The 23957-nt window shown below is 40.4% G+C and overlaps 1 protein-coding gene across 8 annotated transcripts in view; it reads left to right on the top strand.

Moving 5' to 3' along the window:
- Nucleotides 1-23957, top strand: part of FOXP2 (forkhead box P2) — a 339779-nt gene that overhangs the window by 32206 nt on the left and 283616 nt on the right. For all 8 annotated transcript variants that reach the window (XR_014223814.1, XM_082239660.1, XM_082239662.1 and 5 more), the window contains exon 3: nt 22187-22274. The gene's annotated coding sequence lies outside the window, so the exon portion shown is untranslated. The remainder of the gene's footprint in view (nt 1-22186; nt 22275-23957) is intronic.

Raw genomic sequence — 23957 nt, 5'->3', positions numbered from 1 at the left:
GATGTAACATTTTCTCCCTGCCAGATAAAATGTCTCTTGGAAGCCGCTGTTTCCCCTTGAAATGCAACTTTCATTGGCATTAGTGGGAGCTTCCATTGAATTGCAAATTGCAGCTTCTGGGAGGTGATATTTGTCATTTGTCGGGACCTTGGCAGGGAGAGCAAGTTAAACTTCTTCATGCCACCTGCCATCATTCCAAGCAGCCATGAGGAAGCCTGAGCCACCATTAACATGGGTTCATGGGTCCAGAATTGTGTTCATGCTGTTAATATCTATCTTGTAATATTTTCAGTAGTGCTTGTACAGGCAATTAGCATTAGTTTATTTATGGATGCCATCTCTAACTAACACATAGATACTGGCGGGTGAAGACCAAGGAACTTCTGGTCCTCACATGAACCTAGTAAGTGGGAACATCGCTCAAATGCCTCCTCATATTGCTAGTTAAAATTTCAGTGCTTGATGATCTTGATTTATACTGCCCTGAACATACCTTGCCTCAGCTTTGCTGTTCTTCCGTCCAATCCTTCTCTACTAGAAACTGTACTAGAGAGTCTTGAGCAAATCCTGCTTATCACAAGGATCCCCTCCTTGCGTTATTGTTTTCAGTCACAAGTGGTTGAATAATTCTTGGAATGTAAAATAAGCCATCACCTCATTTTCTGCTTTCCAAGACCTCATCCAGTTTCAGCGAATGAATGACTGTGATTGACTTCTCCTGAAGAGTATCATGCAGGTCTGCCTTTTGCTCCTCTCCTCAATATTACGAAGAACAATTTTTGTTTGTAAATGTCAACACCTCATTAGAAGACTCTGGTAAAGCTAGAAAAATATGTGTGTTTTGGACTATTGAATACTGTTGGATTGAAATCCTAACACATTTATCTGATAAATGTAAAGGACACCTGACCATTAGGTCCAGTCATGACCAACTCTGGGGTTGCAGCACTCATCTCGCTTTATTGGCTGAGGGAGCCGGCGTACAGCTTCCGGGCAATGTGGCCAGCATGACTAAGCCGCTTCTGGAGAACCAGAGCAGCACATGGAAACTCCGTTTACCTTCCCGCCGGAGCGGTACCTATTTATCTACTTGCACTTTGACGTGCTTTCGAACTGCTAGGTTGGCAGGAGCAGGGACCGAGCAACGGGAGCTCATCCCGTCACGGGGATTCGAACCACGCACAGCGATTTACCTACCTATTAATGTATAAAGTGTGTGTGAGATAGATAGATAGAGAGAGAGAGAGAGAGAGAGAGAGAGAGAGATGGCATAGAACTAAATAAAAAAACTTTCATAGCAAGAGTCCATACTGTGATGAGGTTGAACAGGTGGATAGAAGAAAATCTTATCAGTCCATTTTCATTGGATTTCTTTGACATCCCTTCGAAGGTATCAAGAGAGAAATGGGAAATTTGGATCTCCTATAATTTGGTAACTACTCCCTTGGTGTTGGGACTCATTATTAAATAAAAATATTATTAGCCTTTGCCATCTTAAAAACATCTGCCTTTTTATGAGTTAAATGGATTTAAAATTTTTGCTCTGAGCTGGAACTCAACGTTATAGGTCTTTGCCCGTAAGCAAATTCTTTTGTCATCTTTTGTTTAATCAGTTCAGCTAAGATTATAAGAAGCTTGGGGAGTTTGTTAAAAAAAAACAGTTTAGCCCTACTAATTCTTCTTTGCACATTCCCGTGTTTGTAATTGCTTGTCCAGATACATATTCTATCCATTTAACACAGGAATCTAGATTAATGCATCTTGAGAACTGTTAATGAATTAGAAATAAGAGAGGGAGGCTGTTTCCCACTTGAAAGCTATAAGCTGAGTCTTTAATCTAGATAGTTGGATCTTAATTTACCATTCTAGTTGGTTCAATGTCTTTTATGGGGTGGAATGAATTAGAACATTTCAAACACTGGCAAAGAGTAAATACATTCAACAAATATTTTAAATGCAAACAACAAATAGCAACAACAAGGTAACAAGAGCATGCATTTAAAAGAAAAAAAAATTAAAGCTTTCCCATTTTAAAAAAGTAAACCTAAAGTATGGTGTGGATGAGAAGAGTCGTAGAAGGATTCACGATTCGTTTATTAGTCTCACTTTCCAGTGTATTTCTGGATACTGGTGTGCCTATAATTTTTGAAACTGAAGACGAATGGATTGGCTTAAGACTCATAAAACGAAAACTTCTTTAATTGCTTGGAGACCTACTGTGCACTGATGCAAGGCAATCTCTCTCTGCAGAACTATTGCCTCTGGAGTAGTATTATCCCTGGTGGCCTTGAAACATGAAAACTCAGCCCAAGCTTAAACTTGGGTGTGATACCCATGAATTCCTGTCAATACTAGGCTACTGGACTAAGTTCAGAATTACTTTTATTGGGAGGGGGAAATACTATGGAGTATAATTGGGTTACTCCTTCTGTGAAGATAATTCCACATTTCTCAGCTATTATTTGCTCAAGGGGCACCCGTCTTTGCTTAGTATATCTTACCTTTTGGTAAAATAAGTTCTGCCGTCTTCCCATGCATTGCCTGTTTTGTATAATTTGTGTCTTTAATGAGAAGTCATATCACTTGATTCCTGTTTGTAGTGCTGTCTGCACATATTTTTGTCAACTCAGCACTTTTGCCATAGAGAAACCTTATTTTCTTAGTAGTCAAGTCACAGTGTGTTGTACCTGGGAAAAAAGAACACAGCTTGGAGATACAGTGGTGCCTCGCAAGACGCAATTAATCGGTTCCGCGAGTCTCTTCGTCTAGCGGTTTTTTCGTCTTGCGAAGCAACCCTATTAGCGGATTAGCGGTTTAGCGGCTATTAAAGGCTTAGTGGTTATTTTTTAATTTTTTTTGAAAAGTCTGTTTGTATTGGCAGGTTGAGCGAGACTGAACTTCAGGAAGGGTCAGGATCTCAAATCCCCTACTGACTTAAGTGCATAAGAAGTTTTTCAGAGTGGCATTTAACTCTAGATAATTGGGAAGGCTGTAAAAGTTTGTATGAGAGAGAGCGAGAGAGAGCGCCCAGTTCCCTTTTTAGCTTTTTGGTCTTCAGGTTCAAGAGGTGCTGATCTAACAATGGAAAGGTCCAACAGTAATTACCTGGTTGTCTATTTTTGAATCTTCTCTGGAGTGTTCTGCTTCAGCATTAAAAAAGCAAATTAATAAGGCAGCAGTGTTAGGCAGGAGTACTTTCATTCTCTCTTTCTCTCCCTCTAGCTGCTTTAGTGAAAGGGCATGAAACCTTAAATGCACAGCAGATTTATTTTATTGACTTGTTAAAATGTATATACCACTTGGCTGTAAAAAACAAAGATCAGAGCAGTTTGCAGAAAGAATAAAACAATGAAATCATCAGTAAAAATAGTTAAAACAACAATTTAAAATATTAAAATCAATTTTAAAATGCACATTGCAATTTCATGCAGATGCGCTCAGTATTTTCAAATGTAATGGGACCTGGGGCCAGCCTAAGACATTTTGCTACCTGAGGCAGAGAGATTCCTCCTCCCTTCCACTTACTTCAATACTGGTAACGGGCCAACATCATCCACCAAACTGAGGGCAGTAGGGTTAGGAGCTCATGCACCGCATGCATCTTCAGTCTTCTTTGCCTCATTGCTGCTGCCTGCCCCCAAGCATCTGGCACCTGAGATCACTGACTCACTCTGCCTAATGGTAGGGAAGGCTATCATAATACAGCAGAACATACAAGGGCCCTGACAGTGATGTGCTGCATACTTTCAACACTGGGAGCACCAGCCCTCCTGCATGGCCCATATGTTGTGTAGGCCTGATTGCACCAACCACAGGAAGCTTTCCTTATGCATTTTTTTGCATGCTGTTTCGTTATATTATGTGATGCATTAGAACAATGGCTTGCTCAAGAAAGCTTTGCTATGTTTACAGTATTTGCAGTTTGGGTGTGGTTTTTTCTTGGGTTGGAATAATTATTATTTTAAATAAATGGTTAGCTTCTCATTTTGATTTCTCCTATTAAGTAAAGTTGTAAGACAATGACTAAGAGTGACACATAAAAGTTATTTTTTTTCTTGGTGTTAGTAAAAAAGTTGTTTGCGAAGTTCAAGTTTAAACTTGTATGATAAAAGATTTTTATTGCAATCATAATTTTTGTTTTACTTTTAATTTACCATTGTTTGTACACCTTGAGCAGGAGGGAAGTTTGCAACACTTCTGTAACATTAAGTCTGAGAAATAATTACACTTGGCAGTTTTTGTTTGCAGCAATGCACGAAATGCTGAAGGCTTTTGTACAGTTCAAAGAGCACATTCCACAGTTCTAGCAGTTGTCAGTTGCCTGAAGGGATAATTTGAATTCTTGAGAAAAAATGCAATGGATAATGGTGAATGCCTTCACCATTTGGCTTCTTGTTCTGTTTCTCTCTTTATATAGTAATTCACCTTTTAAACGAGTTGATTAGAGGACAAAGGAAAATACTGATCTGTACAACTTTAATAACCTTTTGTTTGGGCTTTGCTTTTTTGTACATTGTTTATAAATTAACTTTTCATTTTGGCTTCTTAAGATTTCTGCTTGATGGTGTTGTCCTTATGGTAGAAATAAGTTATAAGAAACCTAAGGCTGAGACTGATGCTAAACAAAAATTGAGAAGTCCTCACTGGTGAATCCAGTATTAATAAACTTCTCACATTTTTGGTGATAAATAATATGTTAGGATACTAATTTACCAGTCCGGAGTGCCTGGGTTGATGTTGTAATTTATAGAATCTGGCATGGATTTACAGCATTGGGCAGGTGACGGGTTGGTCTGCATGCTGTTGCTAGGACTTAGCCCTTGTGCAGAAATTGATGTTTGGTGATGCAGTAGCTGGGATATGCTTTGAATGTGAGACAGAGAGATTTTTTAAATTTAACCAAATACACAAATAAATATTGTAAAATTGTAGGTTGTGCAATACTGAATTAGGGTTTGTTTGCTGTGCTTGCTTTATTATTGCTGTACCTTCAAGAAAGTGTACTTTTAAGGAAATGAACGTCCTCTTCTGCCAGGTCACTTCCCATATCATTAGGAATGGTCAAAAAATTTATATACCAATGGATCATAGAAAAAAACCTTGGAGCGTTTTAGTGCTCCAAAAAGTATGGCGATTGTAAGTTAAGGAGCACACTTTAACAGACATGCTGTGTGCACTGTCAACTGTGGATGGGGAACTTGTGGTCCTCCATATGTGGTTGGACATTATATCTCCCATTCCTGACCATAAGTCATGCTGATGGGAGTTGAAGTCAAGTAACATCTAGAGGGCAGTAGATTTTGCCCCCCACTATTACATGAAAAATTGTGGACCTACCCATTGAGCTCAATATTAGGCTGGAGTGTATTTATCCAGGCAGAAATTTTACACATGCAACTTCCCCAATCACTTGCTGCACCCAGTCTCGATGAATGTCACAAGTCAGCGAGGACCTCTGCTTCTCTTAGCCGCTTCAGGTATCATATGAGTGGCTGGCCTTGCAAAACAGCTTTAGCATAAAAGCTTCTTGATTAAAATCCCAGGGCTGGGAGGGGCCAGTGAGGCCCTACTGTGTTTGCTGATTACTGTTTCTCTAACAGAAGTGTATCACTAATACTCCTTACTAATTATTCCCAATTAGTAATAATAATATCAGCATAAATTATCCCATTTTTAATCTTTGCAGCAACTCTGAGTTTTACATGACTTATAGCCAAGCAGAACTGAATATGGGTTGCTGCAGTGCTGTTAAAGTCGTCTTCTTTTGCTTAATGCAGTAAATATATGTAATTCACCTTGTCATATGAATAGGATATTATCTCTCAGCATGCTGTTGCTTTCTAGAAAGTCTTTAGCAAATCATTGTTAATTGGATAAGCTTTGATTCATCTCTAAGGTGAAAAATAAAATAAAATTCTTCAGGAGGGTATCAGCCATCTCATAAAGAAGACATTGCGGCATAGACCTATGGTTTCAGATACTTATTTTGACCCAGTTTTAATTTGAATGATGTAATTAAAAATAGTGACATAAATAAGCAAATGTTTAATAATTAAACATATAAGAGTTAAGGGGGGAGTAGTTATATTTTTCTTCTAAATACTGAGCTTCGATGTAACTGCAAATTCGTACTACCACTTATTTGGCAGTTCAAATGTTGTTTGCATTGACAGCTCACAATGAAGTTTAAAGAACAGCCATATAGGTGTTTTAAGCTAGTTGGTGTTATCTCACCTACTTAGGTGTACTATTACAGTACTTAGTATGGCTGGCAGTACTTTAAGTCACAGGTGCTTTATCTAGAGAGAATGATATTTTGTTGTTATGAAGCTGCTGAGGAGACAGGCAGCCAGGGTCCACTCAATTTTCTAGAGCAAAATGTATTCAGCATGTAAGCAAAAAAGGTGGCATTTTATAGTTTGAGGGCTCCAGTCACTTATCATGGTTTGATCATGTTTGTAAAGCTTGAAACATTTGTATTTATACAAGGAATACTAAAAAATAATAGCCACGTCTAGATTATTTTTATTTTATTTTAAATATTTTACTATAAATACATTGGTACCTTGGGTTGCGGACGGAATCCGTTCTGGAGCTCTGGTCGGATCCTGAGGTTTCCGCAAGTGGAGGTGCCTGTTCTGCGCATGCGTGCTGCGCAATAGAGCGCTTCTACTGTATAATAATATAAATAATATAGATACAATATATTAATACAATATACTGTATTTTTCGCCCTATAGGACGCACTTTCCCCCCTCCAAAAATGAAGGGGAAATGTGTGCGCGTCCTATGGGGCGAATGCAGGCTTTCGCTGAAGATGGATGCAAACCAGTAGATGGAATGGCCTTGATGAGGCCGAGATAATTGAGTGGCAGAAGGAAGAAGTTTGAAACAGGCTAGCATAGATCACTCTTCAACACTCTTTGGTTGGTCACTGAGAGAGTCTGTTGTGGATCATGGTGCCTCCATAGAACCCTGATCAAACTTTGTGTAACTCCACACGAGCCTCCGCAGAGACCCAGTAATACTGCCCTTCCCCCAAAAAAGATTAAAATTGAATATCTGTGTGTATTACAATAGGAAAGGAAACAGAATAGCTCTGTCAAGGACAGCTTAATACAGCAGAAGGAAAATTTGGTTATGAATTTTGCAGCTCGCTATTGGTGAGTTTAAAATAAACGTGTGAGGAGACTTTTCATTTTGTTGATCTACTGTTTTCTAACATTTTGCATTATAGGCCAAATTTGTCTCTTGAATAAGCTCTATTTGGTTTATTTAATCTATTTTGGTATGATTTACAGCCGCATTCAGAACCCCACAGGTGGCCAGTAAAAGCTTTAGCAATTTGCAATGCAGTTTCTCCTGGCTTAAAAATACATTTCAAAATATATATATATCAAAAGTACATCCTGAATAGTGAGACATGATTACATGACATACAGTCTCCCTTTGAGATCCTCACTTTGTTGGGTAGTCTTTTCATTTATGGGTTTTTTTATGTGTGTATTTTTTTACTCTTGTCACGATGGTCCTTTGGTACAAATAAAAACATTTTCAGACCTTTCCAATCTTGGTTAGTTCAAAAAGAAAAATGATGAATAAAAATATAAGAGCTTAAAGTTATAAGCTGATAAATATTGCAGACGTCCTATGTCAAAGAAATTAAATGAGTAGCATAGGGATACCTGGGGTTATTTGATAGATATCTATTTTTAAAGTACATGACTTATCTTTGCTTTCTGCGATTTGCCTGCCATGCCTCTCTTTTTGTTCTTTGACCAAACTTCTAGTGAAATTGAAAGTGTTTCTATAAATATCAGAGGCAAAACTAAATGTGATTCAGATTCCAAAAGTCAATGCAGCTGTTGCAGCTGGAGGGATAAAAAGAGTTTTCTGCCCATCAGATGAGATTTCTCAATGGAATAGCACCAGACAGGAAAATTAGTCATAATCCCATGTAAGAGCAGAAAAGTGAGGTCTCAGTTTTCATACAAGTATATATTTCATGTCCAAATAAGCTTGCATGGTTCCACCTTAAAAGGAGGACAAATGGACACTCAGAAAAATAAAATCAGTTCAAAATTTGTCCTTAATGTAAGATGTTTTCACAAGCAATTAATTTGTTTTCTCCCAAACTATATATGGTTTGATTATCCGAGTTACTTGCACATATATAAGCTATCAAGCAAATAAGCTCATAACACATTGAGTTTTTACAAATCAGCTTTCCATAAATTGCTCTGATAAATAATGAACTTGTTCACATGTCTCCTTAAATCATAGTGAAAATAAACTTTTAAAATGCAAATGAGCACTGTATTATCGCACCCTGCTCAGAAATTCTTGAGTCAGTTCTCCCACATTCTTACCTGTACTGTGTCAGAAAGGAAACAAACCACAGGCTGGCTTTTGTTGCAAACGAGTGCTCATGGTTTGTTTTACTCCTTCTAGCCATCCATTATATATATAATTTTATAGAAAAAATAACAAGTTGAAGCATAATAAACCATTTAATTTGACATGCAAACCAAGCCTGTAGCTATATTACCAAAGAAAAATATATTGCTTCATCTCAGAAAACTCTAGAAAGAAAACTATGAAAGTTTGCATCGTTGTCATATTTTTGTCATATATATTTTTATACGTAAACAATTTTCATTAACATGGCTATTCAGAAACCAGAATAGTAAGTGAAAGCTGCAGTTCTATGTAATAAATGTATCATACATTTCCTTCCCATAAGGGCAACTAACAACAATCACAAAATAATTATACAAATAACATCAAGATACAGTGGTTATTCTTCTAACCATAAAGTGAACAAATAGGTATGTTTTAAGTTGATGCCTGAAAGTTAATAGCATTGGGGTAGGAGGACAACTAGCTCTCCACTGAAAGGATGTTCCACATCCTGGGCTCTTCCTCTGAGTAGACTCTGCTTTGCATCATTACCATGCCAATGGGGCTGCCACAAATTGAGTCTCCCCCATTGATAACAATGCCTGGACCTTGGCTACTGGAGAAGATGCTCTTTTAAATATTTGGGCCCTAAGCCATTCAGAGCTTTATACAATAGTACTGATGATCTGTGAAGTGTTTTAAGCCAGTACAGTGAGGTCTAACCTCCGATGACCTTCTGGGAGTTACCTCACTGCAGGGTTACAGGAAGCCAGGCAGAGGGCCTTCTTGGTAGTGGTGTCTACCTTGTGGAATGCTCCCCCATCAGATATCAAGGAGATAGGTAGCTATACAACCTTTAGAAGACATCTGAAGGCAGCTTTGTATTGGGAGGTTTTTTATGTTTGATTATATTTCTATATATGCTTGAAGCTGCGCAGAGCGGCTGGGATAACCTAGTCAGATGGGCGGAGTACTACTACCCCTATTACTACTGGTTATTATTTAAGGATGAATGACACTTAGCCCTGTCACACTGCCCCATATAATAACTAATCAGTAGCATTCTGTGGCTTCTGGACTGTCTTTGAGGTGCAGCTCCATGTAGTCTGAATGAGAAGTTATCTCATGGCTAATCCATAGGGTAGTACTTCTCCCATCTGTCTGCTGATAATAAATTGGAGACTAAGGCTGTGCCAGTACCATACTCAGGCCTGAAATGAGACTGGATAATATGCTTTATACAGGAATGTCTGCAGCTGGCTAGCCACCAGCCTCTCATTCACCTGGTCCAAGGAAGGGATAGTTTTGACTGCACAGTAGTTGTCTAAAACTAGGGTCCAGGGAGGGCTTATTCAGGCATAGCTGCACCATTACGTCTTTCAGTATGGTGGGCATTTACCATTTACTAAGTTCATCCAGTCAGTCTTTCCTTGCTAGATATCACATGCTATGGTGGTCTAAGTTCAAGAGGGCAGGTGGTTAGGCTAAGTTCTGCAAGCATCTTGCCGTCACCTTCAAGCAGCAAGGACTGAAACTGATCACCCATACCTTGATCAGACGATAGTTTGAACTCCCTCACAGGACTTGCCTCAGTTTTGGCCATTAGTTTGCATACAGCTTTGCCCCCAAAGTGCATCATCAATCCATCACAGTAAACTTCTGACTGGTTAGCAGCTTCCACTATGGATTGGATTTAACTAGCTGCTTGAAAGAGTTCTGCTGGGCAGTTCACTGAGGACACATTGGAGGCAGAAAAATAAGATTTCTTCATTGATACTACTGCCACCTGATATGCATGAATATTGTTGCAAGTTTTGGATACCGGAATCTGGGGGAGCAAGTAGCCTGTAATTCCTGAAATTGGTGAAAGTTAGAATTGATAAAGATTTGACTAAAGTTGTGCCAACCTCTGCTGCATTAAGTTTAGGATAACGTCATGCCAGCTTGATATAGCTAGTCAGGTATAAGCCATTAAGATACAGAGACTGAAATGACCAGTCATTGACCACTCAATGCAAGTCATTAACAAAACAGAAGGCACTGCAAGGACAGAGGGGGCGTCTGCCAGGGTTACAATGGGCGGTGTTAATAGGGGAAGCAATGTTTTGGCAATGTTTATTTGGGAAGAGGAAGCAGGAAGTGGGCAGAATTCCATGCGGGCTGGGGAGGGAGGCTCTACGTACTCAGAGACCTGCTGCTCCTTCTGCTCTGAACCCAAGCTTGCTGAAAATGTGGGAGAAGCAACAGGAAACACTCTTGGGGTGTAATATTCTGCACACCCTCCATCAAGAATAAAGTGTGTATATGTGCAAAAAAAACCTGTATCTTTAAGACACCATAGTTTCTGCTGTGCCTCATTTTCCCCAAAGGAAATACAAACCCTGGTTAAGGGCCAAGACCCCTGGAATCTCACACCACTCGGCAGAGATTACAGTGGTCTGTAACAATATGTGCTCTTGTGTTCAGCTGCAGATTTCCAGGAAACACCTAGAATTCTAGAAAATGAAGAAGCTTTCTGGGTTCCTCATGACTGGAGAGGTTGCATGGGAGCCCTTGAGTTGATAGCCCGACCTACCTGGATTTTGGGTCAACATTTTGTACAGCAATATCTGCTACTTTGCTTCTCATTTATATAATTGTGTCTGTGCATGACAGAGCTCACATCCATATCATGCCCGTTCAACATAAATTTAAAAGCCTTCCATATCAGTAAATTAAATAGACTTTCGCCAGTTTTTAATTTACATGTAATTGATCCTTGTTTTTCCCCTTGCATCTCTCTCAGTGGGGAGTTCTTGGAATCAGCCTTTATCTAGGAATGTGCTGTTACAACAAATATGCTTTACATAGCATGCTTTTAACCTACCGCGAGCCGAATTGTTGCAAGAAAGCAAACATTTATTTTTTTCCTGAAAATATTCCTTTTCTTCCTCTTTGTCAGTTCTGAAGTCTCATTCCACCATTCTGGTTTCCATTAATGCATGGTTGTTCACACTGAAAGGCAAAATGTACAGCTTCCCTACGAGGCCACTATTAATTCCACACTATCTCTCTCTGAGTAGTGCAGCTGGCACCCTACCCCCAGGAGAACAAGCTCATCGCTTCTCCCACATGCTTGTTCTCTTACCAGCTCAGGCAGCAGGAGTCCTAAGTTAGCTCTCAAATATTGGTCTTGCTCATGGCAGCACAGAGTGTGCTACAATGCCTCTGGGCTATCTGAAAATTATATTTCTAGCACAGTAGGAGTGAAACTACAGAGCTGTGGTGGCATTCAAAGATAGGAAATTCATAAAGAAGGCCAGATTCCCTCTTCTCCTGAGTAATAAGCAATGGAAGTTTATTTACTTAATCTTTTAAAGTAAAATATAAATGTTCTTGAAGATGAAAAGCATAGAGAACAGCATAACTGATTTATATGTTTGGCTTTCAGTGAAGCTGTATTGTTCGCATTTGGCAAATGAATACACAAATTAAATCTTATTTGACCAGTGTGAGCCTTATTTACATACAACTGTATGCTTTGATTCTTTGCTTTCAAGACAACTTAAATTTATTCATTGTGGTAACCGTGTAGTCTATGTACCAGTTGTCAGGATAGGGATCCCTAAGGCAATCAAGTACCCCTTTTTGAAAGGCTGACAACTACCACCTGTTGAATTTTTACTGCACCAACAGAAACCCAAATTCACAGCCCTAGCACCCCAAGATTCTTAGAGAATGAGATGCGGCTCAATACTTTCCTGCAAACCCCCCCCCCTAAAAATAGGGAAGGGAAAACTTTATTCCACTAGCCTCATTGTCCAGCTTCCTAAGACACTGAATTTAGAATCTGAGGTGCCCTCCTGCAACCTCATGCCAATTGTTTATGTGCCACTCTTGAAGATACATACTGATATTTTTGTGTGTGTGTTCATGTTATGTTATATGATGAGTAGTTATATATACATTTCTGCAAATAATAAATCCAACGTGCAAGACACCACACCATTGGGAATTCTGTCTTTTATTTTAATTTCCTTCATAACATTTTGTACATAATAAAACATTAAACATTTAAAAAACACTTCTGTATACAGGACTGCCTTCAGATGTCTTATAAAGGTTGTATACTTACACTGGTACCTCAGGTTACAGACACTTCAGGTTACAGACGCTTCAGGTTACAGACTCCGCTAACCCAGAAATAGTACCTTGGGTTAAAAACTTTGCTTCAGGATGAGAACAGAAATTGTGCTCTGGTGGCGCGGCGGCAGCGGGAGGCCCCATTACCTAAAGTTAAGAACAGTTAACAGGTTAAGAACAGTTTCAGGTTAAGGACCTCCAGAACGAATTAAATTCTTAACCCAAGGTACCATTGTACTTACTTCCTTGGCTCAGGAAGTCACATAACTCCATCCAACATATATCTGATGAAAACAGGGATGTCCTAAAGAAAAGCGGGATATTCCATGATCAAATCAGAACTGGGATGGCTTCTGTAAATCTGGGACTGGAAAATAGGGACTTGGAGAGTCTCTCCATGATAGTGTTTCCTTATACTTTATAAACTATATTGCTGTTTATGTGCAAGGCAAGCCTATGCACTCAGAAGCGAGCAGCACTATCTTCCGGTTGTTTAGGAGTGAAGTATTTAACAATCCTAATTCAGAATTGACCAAATAGCAAATTCAAGTTGGGAAAGGGGCGAAAGTCTATGATAGTTACAAATGCATTTTAAAAAAAATCACGTAGGAACTTTAAAAACGGAGCAACCTTGAATAGAGCTTCCGATTTCTGTAGCATTGACTTGCCAAGAGCTTGGAAGTATTGCAGTTCAGCCGAGCATTATCAGTAGGCTTCTTGTGTTTGCTCCTCATACAGAAAATAAAAAGGCCTTTTGACTTGAATCATGGACCCCCAAGCAGCATTCTGATTTGTCTCTCAGGAGTCCCCAATGTATGTATTTTTCGGAAGCTTTCTTCCTCTCTTCCTTTTAAAAAATAAACACTTATAAAATATATTGCTTGCAGTTATGTTCCAAATGACTGGCCTGTGAGAAGCTACCTGCCTTCACTGCCTCTGTTTGGTTTCGTGTACAGCCTTTATGATCAAAGTTGCACCATAGTCATGGGAAGAGCGGGAAAAAAAACTTGTTTCCTTTATTTTTGAAATGGTACATGCCTCTGCTTTCCCCCCCACTATGTAGTATAGATTAAAAAGTACACATCCAAACCCCTCTCCGCCAACTTCCATCATTTTCAGTGCACATTCCAGGTGCATTGGCATAAAGTCAACCTGAAATTGTTTGACTTTCTATAGCTTTTTTCAGATCTAATTTTGTAGTGTGTGAAAATTTACCAAAAGCAGAATAATGGTAGAAATGTTGCTTGTCACTTGATTCTCTGTAATGTGTTTCTTTTCAGCAGACAATTGGTTAGTTGGACTTTAATATTAGCACAATAAACTTGTATTTTTTCTTTTTATTTTAACCTGGAAAATAATGGAAATACTGGTAAAAATGAATTATATGTACAGTGGTACCTCAGGTTACATACTCTTCAGGTTACATACGCTTCAGGTTACAGACTCCGTTAACCCAGAAATATTGTTTCAGGTTAAGAACTTTGCTTCAGGATGAGAACAGAAATTGTGCTTCGGTGGCGCAGCAGCAGCAGGAGGCCCCATTAGCTAAAGTGGTGCTCCAGGTTAAGAACAGTTTCAGGTTAAGTACGGACCTCCGGAACGAATTAAGTACTTAACCCGAGGTACCACTGTACTTTAAAATAAAACATGGACTTTTTTTACACTACTTTTTAAAAAATGCATAATTTATAACTTAGCCAACGAAATGGTTCTAGTTGGAATATTTATGAAATTTGCTAGTCAGCCCTATACATCTTTATCAAGAAGTAAGATCCACTCCGTTTAGTGATTATCCTAGGTAAATGTGTATAATATGTCAGTATTTCAAGGGAGAGGTGAAAAGGTTGAAGGGCTAGGTCAGAAAGACAGCAGAGACAGGATACTTGAGACTAGTATAGGTAAGGTCAGCAAGGCAGGATGCTGGCTGATGGCCCCTGATGCTCAAAAGGTTGCATGCTGTTTGCTGCTGATTGGCCTGGCAGTGCATATCCTGCCAGTTCTGCCGCACTTATGCTTCCTTCACCCTTCCACGGGCACCTGCAGCTCATACTTTCCCTTGTCTATGCAGAACAACACTTGTTGCAAGGAACTGAGGAGGTGGCAGCGTGACACAGCAACAGCATAACTGCCTTCGGTGCTGAGCAGAAGCGGGGGTACGCTGCTCAGCAAACAAGGTGAAAGGCTGGTGTGTGAAGGAGGCCAGTGGCTGAATACCTACCACCCACCTGAACCTCAGTTGTGAAAACAGCAAAGCAATTAGGTTTGTGCTGCAGCATATGCACAGAGGTTGAAGACTGGGTGAGCTAAGTGCAATTGATGGCGTGCTCCCCACTGTGAGCGTAGCAGCAATATACCCAACTGTGTTTGCTGCTGCACTCAGGCACTGGGGTGGCCACAGTTGCATGTGTTACCATCCATTCTGTGGATTCTATGTTGCCTATGAATCTGCTACATGCACTTCTCCCATTACAAGTGAGAGGTAGGCAGCATCTGTACTGAGTGGCCTGTTCCCTTGTTAAGAAACCAGGAGGAGGGGGCGGCATCAACAGGAAAAAGCAATGGGAAACTTGATTTACATCCATTACAGTGGTACCTTGGGTTACATACGTTTCAGGTTACAGACTCCGCTAACCCAGAAATAGTACCTCGGGTTAAGAACTTTGCTTCAGGATGAGAACAGAAATTGTGCTCTGGCAGCGCGGCGGCAGCAGGAGGCCCCATTAGCTAAAGTGGTGCTTCAGGTTAAGAACTGTTTCAGGTTAAGAACGGACCTCTGGAACGAATTAAGTACTTAACGCGAGGTACCATTGTATTGAAATGGCCTTTTACCTTGCTGATTTTAAAGTCATGATTGATATCAAGGTGATTTAAAATCAGTGATTTAAATCATGACAAAATCAACAAGATAAAATCATGACATAAAACCAGCAGTTATCAGCTGCTAACAGCTTATGGGGGTGGGGAACCTCTGTCACAGTGTTGTTATACATTAAGTAATCAAATTGCAGCGTTCATGAGCTGACTGTCCTAAAGATATCTAGTAAGCTTCACCATCTGTTTTGTTTAGCTGAAATATGAATGTGCATCTGTTTCGCCTCCTGACAAAAAGGCAAAATAATAAATCTAAGTAAATCATCCAGTTAAATGTGAGATATTAGAGAGCATTAATTCTCCGTTCCTCGAAAACGTTACCTACTAAATTGAGCAATTTCCCTTGGAAAAATGGTGGAGGCTTTTACGATTTATAAATAATCCATCAAATTCTGTGAAATGTAAGGAGGGAATATGATGGCAGTGGTCACTGTCATTCTCGCGCCATTTCAGTTTCTTCTTCTGGAGGATATGGATATGAACTTGGATGGAATGACACCAACTACTTGTATGTCTGACCCTTTCCCTTCCTTGGCTTTATCCATTTATTGGCTCCAAAGGGTGGAATGTTTGGGTAAGGGTGTGTGTGTGACAAACTTTTATTTAAGAGATGGCCACTGTTTTAGTGAGCCTAAAGGTGGCAATGGTAAGACCCTTTGTTAAAAAAAGAAAAGGGAAGGAAGGCTAGAAGGATAGAAGGAAAGAAAGGGCACTACCAAACACTTTTGGCCAGGTCTCTAATCTTCCATATTTGAGTAAAGTGGTGGCCTGTGTTATGACTTTTCAGCTCCATGCCTGGTGTTGCCTCTACATACCCAAGCAATGTACAATTCAGATGAATGGGGGAAATACTATATTTTTAAAGTAGTAATAATTACCGTATTTTTCGCTCTATAACACGCACCTGACCATAACACGCACATCATTTTTAGAGGAGGAAAACAAGGGAAAAAACATTCTGAATGAAACAGTGGATGTATCATTTTTGTGCTTCATGCTGTGGCCACAGACATGTGATCTGATGGTGAATTTGGGCTGACCCAATGCAAAGATCCTGAGGATCCATGTGGCTCCATGCTTTGTAACCACGTTTTTGCACCATTGCAGCCCCAGACAACAGTGGGTGCGTGATTTGGGGGGGCAGGCTGTAGCCATGGACATGCTATGTTCTCTGGTGGTGAATTTGGGGGTGACCCAATGCAAAGATCCTGAGGATCCATGTGGATCCATGCTTTTTAACCACATTTTTGCACCATTGCAGCCCCAGGCAACAGTGGGTGCATGATTTTTGGGGGGCAGGCTGTAGCCATGGACATGCTATGTGCTCTGATGGTGAATTTGGGGGGGTGACCCAATGCAAAGATCCATGTGGATCCATGCTATGTAACCACGTTTTTGCACCATTGCAGCCCCAGACAACAGTGGGTGCATGATTTTGGGGGGGGGGCAGGCTGTAGCCATGGACATGCTATGTTCTCTGGTGGTGAATTTGGGGGTGACCCAATGCAAAGATCCATGTGGATCCATGCTTTTTAACCACATTTTTGCACCATTGCAGCCCCAGGCAACAGTGGGTGCATGATTTTGGGGGGGCAGGCTGTAGCCATGGACATGCTATGTGCTCTGATGGTGAATTTGGGGTGACCCAGTGCAAAAATCCTGAGGATCCATGTGGATCCATGCTTTTTAACCACATTTTAAGTGGGGAGGGAAGGAAAAACACAGAAGGGCTAAGAATGCAGGAGTGGGGTATAACGGGAGGGAGGAAAGGAAGGCAAAAGTTTCCCCCACGCACCCACCCAAGCCAGCCAGCTCTCTCTCTCTCTCTCTCTCTCTCTCTCTCTCTCTCTCTCTCTCTCCACCTGCATGTTTTCAGCAGCACCGGAGCACAGAGAGGAAGGAATGACACTCTGCTTTCCCCTCTTCTTGCCTGGAGGGGAGGGGCTTTCCCTGCTCTTTGTTCCGTTTGAGCAAACACAGCAAGGAAACAGAGAGGGTGGGCAGTAAGACCCTGAGGCAGAATGCAGGAAAGCACCCACTTCCTCTTTTCAGGTTTCCCTTTCAGGTTTCCCTTCTCCCTGAAGCGCGGTTTGATTTTTGCCCGATTTTTCGGCTCCAGGGACCACACATTCGCTGCATAACACGCACAGACATTTCCCCTTCCTTTTTAGGAGAAAAAATCTGCGTGTTATAGAGCGAAAAATACGGTATTTGGAGATCCTTTAAGATTAGCTTGTATTTGCTATGTTGTAGGAGAACAGATCAATACACCTTGTTATTGTTATTTTCCAGTCTTATTTTTGAAATGCATAAACACATGCAGATATACAGGTGTATTCATACAGGTTCACATGCATCTCTGAGTGAAAGCAAGGCTAACTTTAGTTAGCAAATACATGCATCGCATGCATAATTTGACCTGGTTAGAAAAATATGTGTGTGGGCAAAACCTAATTTTATACAGGAAAAATATGAGAATAACATAATACTTTTAAAATATTCTTACTTACCCAATTTTCTTTGTGTATTTTACAAATAGGATGTGATGTTTTGAATATGCTTCAGGGTTCAGTAGTTAGTATAATGTTCTATTTTCTGCAGCAAAAGCATGTCAAGGTGATCTCTGTGGGTGGTTAATATTTTTGGAGTTTTAGTTTTGAACCATGAAATTATGTAAAATTGGAGAGCTTGGTTCTGTGATGTCTTTAAAGGAGAAATTAATGGAGAAGGGAAGCACAACTGTAGTACTTTTCATTGAGGATTGTGAATGCTGTAGTTTTAGTTAGAGATACTATCTAATCACTTGTTTTTTTAGTCATGCTTAATATTGGAGAAAATGTTGATGTGTTAGGTTTCGTCCTGTTGAAATTGCATATTATATGAATCATGGGAAAGGGAAAGTAGAATGGCACGTATCCATATCTGCTAGTTGGCCAGGGGATGCTCATCCTGTCTTAATAGTGATTTCAAGAACACAGTGGCTACATCAGTTTTAATGTTCTTACCAGGGAGCATAAAAATGTTTTAAGTGTCAGTTTTATTGAGTAGCAGTAATATTTCTTCCTCTAGAACCATCTAAGTATTGATTTTTAATCAGTGTCTTATCAGTCTACTAATAGAGGATGTCTCGTGTCGCCTGCCCAGGTAACTTCCTGGGGCAATTGTTTCTGGGGCATGTATACAGTGCGACTAGTAGAGATGCAACTGCTGGCATTTACCGGGACTTGGTGGCATTCATATCTTCTTTGAGATGGCCCCCCCCCACTTACGAAGGGGTTATGTTCTGGGCCCCTGTGCACATAACTGAAATTGTGTAAGGTGGAGAGCACCCCACGTGCATAGAGTGGAGAGAGACTGAGAAACTGACTCACATGTGCTGCTAGGGCTGCTGCCTGGAAGTCACTTGGGGCCACTGCCCCAAGCCTTCCCTCCAGTCCCTCCCATTGTCGTGGGCTAGTGGCCGAGAGTGACTTCCAGGCAGCAGCCCCGAGTGAGGGAAGGCTTGGGATACACTGAGCAGCACTCCCAAGTGACCTTTAGGTAGCAGCCCAGAACCCTGAGTGCTCCATTTCAATTGATTGATTGATTGATTGCAGTGATCTGTGTAAAAGCTGTCATGCATGAGTAGAACACGCGTAAATGGGGGATGGGGTGCGTGTATATGTGTACATAAACCATATATCATAGAGACACCACAGACTCTGCTATCCCTCATTCCATGGAAACTGAACCCTTGGTAAGTGCCTAGAATCTCACACCACTTGGAGATAGAGATAGGGTGCAACAGTATTTTCTTAGCAATATGTGACATTAATCCAAATATATGCGACACTTCTTAATTTTCCCTTAAGCAAAGAGTTTTCCAGAATAGAATCACATAATTTTTGGTAGGCTGAAAACACCTTTCCTTCATTCAAATTCATATCTAAATTAAAGGGAAAGGCCAACTTTTGAAATGGGGATGTTGGGAACATACAAAAAATTGTCTCTTTTTATAGGTACAGTTTTAAGTCACGATATTGCCAAATAGCTCTTATGCTTCATTACTTGATATTTAAAATATGCTTTCATGAATATACGGAACACACTGGCAAATTAATACTCTAGCAGCATAAGTAGTGATATAAAATAGCATGTAAAATTTGGCTAATGAGATCACAGTAAGTACTTGGACCTCTTCATGAGCTCATTTCACTTTCACATGATTATAAAACATAACTGTTAATTTATTTTTTGCATGTCCTTGTTAATTATAATGGTATCCAGTAGTGCTGCTGTAGTTAAGGGTCTCTCAATATTTCCTTACAGAAGGGTTACATAACTAAAGAGCCAGTGCTGGATTTTAGTGGGAAATTTTACACACAATTTAATTCTTAATTCACAATAGCTTGAATTAAAACTGTTAGAGTATAATTGTCCCCATTCTCTATTTTAGGAGACTTCTGGAGTTATGCTGTGTGTGGGTTAAAATGGATAACCATTTTTATTAGTTGTTAATAGTTTAACCATTTTTGTTTTAGTTTCCTGGGTAGTGGAATAAAGGGAGAGGTAAATCTTTTGATCCTACTTTGTATTGAGTGAGCTCCCCTAAGGTGAATTAGGAATTGGCTCAACATATGTAGCCCTTCTTGAGAAGTTACAGGAAAAGTTTGTCTCTCCTGTAACTTCAGGGTTGAAATGTTGGTATAAGTATACTCACAATGCCATGAGCATATGTCATATCATATTGCTCCCTAGAACTGTACTTCTCAATGCCACTGATAGGAGACAGTTACTTGGATATTTGCCCTTTCAGCAGCATAAGAGGGATTTAGATGAGGATAGAGGACAGTGGTTGATATTGCCCATAGTTTGCTGGCATGCATCTGCCTTGAGAGACAACGGAGTGCACCTCTGGGGGTGAAGTCAAACGGCTGCATTTGCAGCACTGAAGTGACCTCCCTGGGGTGATAGCCTGGGCAGTGTGTCCCCCCTCCAAGTGGAGACTGTTTAATCAGGTGCTCTGGTTATGTAGTTCATATCAGTGAACAAGAGCTTAACAGAATATAAGGAACAAACATTAAATATAGTGTACCTCGCAAGACGAATGCCTCGCAAAACGGAAAACTCGCAAAACGAAAGGGTTTTTTGTTTTTTGAGCTGCTTCGCAAGACGATTTTCCGTATGGGCTTGCTTCGCAAGACGGAAACATCTTGCAAGTTTGTTTCCTTTTTCTTAACACCGTTAATACAGTTGCGACTTGACTTCGAAGAGCAACTCATAGCACGTGGTGTGGTAGCTTTTTTTGAGGTTTTTGAAGACTTTGGTGATTTTTGAAGCTTTTCCAAAACTTTTCCGACACCGTGCTTCGCAAGACGAAAAAACTGCAAGACGACAAAACTCGCGGAACGAATTAATTTCATCTTGCGAGGCACCACTGTAACTTTTATGTATGCTCCCATAAAGCAAAAGAATCTTACATCTTCTCATTTTGCATTCTGAGCAGGTAAAGAATTTTGGAGGATAAGTGATTCTCAAATCATAATACAGCTGAATATTATGAACTGGACATATTCATATTCCAAATGAGGTGATTGTGAATATTGTGACATTAGGAGCACTAATAGCGCTCCTCGGTGGCTTTCTGTAAAACAAACATATGAAAGGAATAGCAATAGTATGTGTTACAAATGTACCTGTAATTCTGTAGCTTAAGCTATTCAGCTGCACAATTAGTCCTCCTTTGGTTTTGTTTTCCCTTTAGACACCTTGTGGCAGGGTCCCTGTGGCCCTGGGTTGTTTGAGGGCATTGTGTAATTATGCCAATCAAATTCTCCTTTTAGCAAGTGTGACCTTTTGCAACCTTCTCATAAATATTGTGCCCTTAAGTTTCATGGCACATTGGGCTCCTACATGCAAAAGACCCCAGACCCAGTCAACAGCATATCAAGTCAAAATGGTTATCAAGCGGCTGGGCTAGCAAATGCCTCTGCCTAAGTCTTGGAGATTTACTCTCAACTGTAGTAGATTTACTCTCAATTGTAGTAGATAGATTTAGAGTCTGGGATCTTAGGGAGCAATCCATATCCCCGATCTACCACTCAACTACCATCATCACATCTTTCATGTCTTCATTGGGGAAAGGGTACCAAATGGAGGACTGATTTCCAAGCATTTGCTCCATAGTGAGTATTGGGAAGTTAGATTTTATTGCACAACAGCCCTGTCTACTGTCAATGTGAAGATTCCAGGAGTTCCAGGTGCTTACCCAAAGTGTGTGTTTCCTTTAGAAGGAGGCACAGCAGAGACTGTGGTGCCTTTATGATGCATGGTATATTTACACATATATCCAACCTGAGCCTACGATGGAGGCTTTCACAGCATTAATACCCCAAAAGGGCCTTCTTTCTTCCATAGCTGCAACTTTGGATTTAAACAGAAATAAAGCATCACTCTCCTGGTTCTTTGCTTTTAGCTCACATCACTCCAACTCTCTGTTCTCAACTCTAGCTTTGTTTTTCTAAGGAGGAGGCTCCACCCATTTGCTGTCTTGCACAGAGCCCTTTCCTTTGTTCTGCTTAATGGCACCTCACCTCACCAGGAAGCTAGCTTGGCTATTCCAAGAATTGGAAAGGGGGCCCAGGCATTCAGCCTAACCCTTCCCCCAACTCATAGCACTATGATGAATGACAGTTATTGTTCACAAGAAGGTTTGGTGGTGATGCCGGTAAATACGTCATAAAGTGAAATGGAAATATATATCACTAGTCAGGGTAACACACAAGTTATAGCTGTCATATTTGGCTTTTATCAGGTGGTCTGCAATGCTGGAATTGATGTTCTGTACCACTCCAATTCAAGGCTGAAAATTAGAAAGGCTTTTTGAAGTCTGCAAAAGGAAGGTAAGTACAGATCATTACTGTCAACTGCATTTCCCCCATCATAAAATTGTGCTTGTTTCTCTCTTCCCCCTAAACAAACAAACCCCATTGTAGATCGTGTGTTCTGTGATGAACATTGCTTCTTATGTAAAGCTGGTTCTGGAGACCATCAGTAATCAGGTTTTGAGCCAGAGGGAAGACAACTAGTATTGTTCACTTAACTTCTTTCTTTTCCTGCCCACAAACTTTCAAGATTATGCCAAGAGGGCTGGCCTAATCTTGCATGATGTGACATTTCAGGCATAGACTCTGATACAGCTGCTGCTCTGTGTGAGCAATGAACTTTGAATGGAAACCTTCTACTTGAAGTGTGTTATTTTTCCGGGATTCCTTTTCAGAAGATTGGTGCCAGCTCTCAAACCTGATTTAAAAGTAAAAAGCAAATTGTAGCTTTGTGTGTAGTTATGTGTGTAGAGCTGCAGAGGAGAACTACACACAAGATTCTACTGTGCACATAGAGGGTGCACTGTCCCATGTAACATATGTCAGAGAAGAGGCACCGGTCAAGACAAAACAAAAGCCCAATTGTGTCCCTTGCTTATCAGAACCCCTTTTCAACCCCTTTTCAACGGTTAGGGCTGTACCTCATATGGCCATTGCCTAGAGCCAGCAGGCGGGGAAACAGATATATCCACCATAGTGGATTACGCAACCAAATATCCAGAAGCCATTCCGTTGCGAAACATTGAAATGGAAATGGTGGCAACGGCTTTAATTAACTATATGAGTAGATTGGGCTGTGCCAGTAAAATAGTCACTGACTTAGGTTCTTCTTTCACATCAAGACAAATGAAAAGACTATGGGAAGTGTGTGGTAAGCATTTAACATCAACACCTTACCACCCTGAAACTATTGGATTAGTTGAAAGATTTAATGGAACCCTAATGAGAATGATTAAAGCCTATACTGCGGAAAAACCCAATGATTGGGATGACAAGATACAACCAGTACTGTATGCATATGGGTTTAGCCCATTTGAATTATTGCTGGGACGTAAAGTGAAAGGGCCCCTGGACATACTTCACATGAATTGGGAAGAACAGCAAGATCAAGATCCAAAGTCCGTAGTGGAGTATTTGTTTAATTTGCAGAATACCTTAAAGAGATCCCTAGAGTTAGCGGGGGGGGGGTTAAAAAAGTTCCCAAACCAAGAAAAAACCTGGTATGACAAGAAGGGCAGGGTAAGGTCATTTTCACCAGAGAGTGAAGTATTGCTGCTGAGACCAATTAAAGGGAACAAACTACAATTAGCTTTGGAAGGACCATATAAAATAATAGCCAAAATGAAGTAAATTATGTGATCCAACAAGAAGAGGAAGGGCAGAAAGTGGTGCATGTAAATATGATCAAACCTTATTTTAGAACAGAAAACTGGGCACTGTATGCCCTACGAGAGGATCCAGGTGAACCAGACATATCATGTTAGGGGGGATGAGAGAGAGTCCCAGGGTAGTTTAAAGGACATAAAATTGGATCCATCTTTAACCCTTAAACAGTAAGAGGAAGTAAAACAGATCTTGCAGGAATATGAATCCTTATTCAGTAATATTCCAGGAGTGGCCAAGGGTGTGGAACATTGGATAGACACAGGGGAAGCCAAACCCATTGCTGTGAACCCCTACCGGATACAGCATTGGGGCCGT

This window comes from Podarcis vaucheri (genome assembly GCF_965113315.1).
Source record: "Podarcis vaucheri genome assembly, chromosome: 10".
NCBI classification, from domain to species: domain Eukaryota; kingdom Metazoa; phylum Chordata; class Lepidosauria; order Squamata; family Lacertidae; genus Podarcis; species Podarcis vaucheri.
The sequence above is the reverse complement of the archived record's forward strand: the minus strand, read 5'-3'. Positions and strand labels throughout refer to the sequence as shown.